General features: G+C 41.5%; 1 long non-coding RNA gene across 1 annotated transcript; it reads left to right on the top strand.

Annotated features, from left to right (window-relative positions):
* The first annotated feature begins 6 nt into the window (after positions 1-6).
* On the top strand, positions 7-1,349 carry LOC113961606. The gene is made up of 2 exons (XR_003532351.1): positions 7-638; positions 959-1,349. It is a non-coding gene; the product is annotated as an uncharacterized LOC113961606 (long non-coding RNA).
* Positions 1,350-2,314: the final 965 nt, after the last annotated feature.

Here is a 2,314-nt window from a genome sequence, read left to right as displayed (position 1 = left end):
AGGATGGAGACAGGACACTACAGAGGGGACAGAAGGCACTACAAATCTGGGAAAAGCTGCAAAAGCTGCAAAACCCCAGGACTCACTGAGCTACGCAAAGGTCCATGTTTCAGTCTATATGTTGTTTCAGACAAAAGAAACTATAGCATCAGCTTTTACGTAAAGTTCCCTCCTGAAGTGCAGATGCCCCTCTACCATACAATCTATGTAAAAGCATTACAGCTCCTTCTGGATCTCATGAAGCTTAGCATTCAATGCAGAGGCATTGACTGCTTAAGCTACAGAAGTGAAGACAAGAGGAGTACAGCTGAGCTGACAGAAAGAAACACAGGAAAGAAGGGACTGATTAATCATGCCTAGGAAGATCAGACCATTTGTTTGTACTACAGATGTTTGTACTGCGTTTCTTTCTTTCAAGGACAACTCTGTGCAGTGTATGACCTTGCTGTGAAGATATCATATTAAGTAACAGAGAGAAAAGAAATCATCTGGTTCTCTGTTTTTAGGTTTTGAAAGACCATGGACAAGACTTTCTTGTTGGCAACCGGTTAACCAGGGCAGATGTGCAGCTACTTGAAATCATTTTAATGGCAGAAGAGTTCCAACCTGATATACTTGCCAAATTTCCTCTCTTGCAGGTAAATGAATGGACAGTTTTAATGGACAATGCATTGGAAGGGACCACCGATTTAAACTGGCTGAGAAACAGGGGAGAGTGGGAGGGTGACAAGTGACTTACAAAATAACCAAATATCCTAAGTACTTTTATAGCTGACCTCAAATACTGATGGTTATTGCCAGCTTCTGTCTTTGCAGCCACAAAACATAGTAGAGGGAACCATGTAGTTTCTTCTGCAGCATCAATGCATAATGTTACTTTTAGAGCATGGATAACATCAAAATGTCTGACTGTTACAATGCTTCTTAAGCACAGTGCTGTTTTGGTTTTGTTTTGTAGAGTTTTAAAGCAAGAATAAGCAATATCCCCACAATAAAGAAATTCCTGCAGCCTGGCAGCCAGAGGAAACCACCAACACCAGAGGAAGATATACCCAAAGTGCTGGCAATTTTCTTCTGAGCAGCAGCCTAAAGCCACAGAAACTCTGATTTCATTGTGTTTGCTGATAGTGGCAAAGGGAAATGAATGAAAACAGTGAAAATGTTTTTGATCTCTCTTTCCTTAGCTACAGGACTGGTTTGAGCCTACTGTCAACACTTCCTAGGGAAATCTGTATGAGCATACCAGAAAATGGAGTAGTTCACTGATTAGGGAGTATATTGGACAACACAAGATATCTTAAATGACTAAAGAGAATACCTGAAATAAAGTCTTACTATTGACACTCAAACCCAGGTTGTTAATTGACTTCTTGATGCTACTTATATACCTAAGGGCTCTCTGGTTCTGGCATTGCTAAGAATTGCTGGAAAGTGTTGAGAGTTTAGCCCAAACAGTAGGTGATGTACCTGTTCTGGGAAATGCCAGGAAAAGCATGCAGGTTCTGCTTAGATGGGGATGACAGGTTAGGATTTGGATTTCCTCTGAGCTTAACTTGGAGGATGCTGGGACCAGAGGTCCTGCTGCACCCCTCTTTTGTGACTGGACAGTTAAACTCTTCTACTGCTGCTTCACCAATATTTCCTTTAACTAAAGGTCCATTGTAGCAGCTAAAAGCGCTTTGCTGACTCGATTGAGAAACAAGTGCTTGTCACTAACTGTGAAGTTTAAAACTTGTTGTTTCAGGAAGAAGGAGTCAGATTGGTGTCACGTGTTAGAGAGACCTTGGAATGTAGCATTTCATGTTGACTTACATCCCTTCAACAAAGTTTAGTATAAGTTGTACTTAAGTTGTTCATTATAATCACATAAGTTCTGCTACTGAGAGGTTAGCAAGGCAGTTGAACACATAACTATGCATCTTGGTCTCAGGAAAGCTGTCCCTGCCCATGGCAGGAGGGTTGAAACTAGATGGTCTTTAAAGTGCCTTCCAACCCAAACCATATTATGATTCCATGATATTGTGTAAACACCAAATAAACCCAGGATGTAAAGGAAAGAGCAAGTGCCCTAGGAACAAGTAATGCTCTAGTGCTGGCAGTTTTAAGCTGGGCAAACTCAGGGCACTACAACTCTTGCTAACACCAACAGTTTCTTCACAAGTGATGTCATGCATCTGGAATCAGTTCTTATCATCAAAAAGGGAAAAACCCCAGCATTTTTTTGCAGCAAAGCATGTATGAAACAGAGTTGTTGCACGAGTGATTTCCCTCCCTCCTCACTGAGGCTTTCAGACAGCACTTGCAGCTGCTGAGC

Source organism: Neopelma chrysocephalum, unplaced genomic scaffold (genome assembly GCF_003984885.1).
Source record: "Neopelma chrysocephalum unplaced genomic scaffold, ASM398488v2 Primary Assembly neopelma1_97332, whole genome shotgun sequence".
Classification (NCBI taxonomy): domain Eukaryota; kingdom Metazoa; phylum Chordata; class Aves; order Passeriformes; family Pipridae; genus Neopelma; species Neopelma chrysocephalum.
The sequence above is the reverse complement of the archived record's forward strand: the minus strand, read 5'-3'. Positions and strand labels throughout refer to the sequence as shown.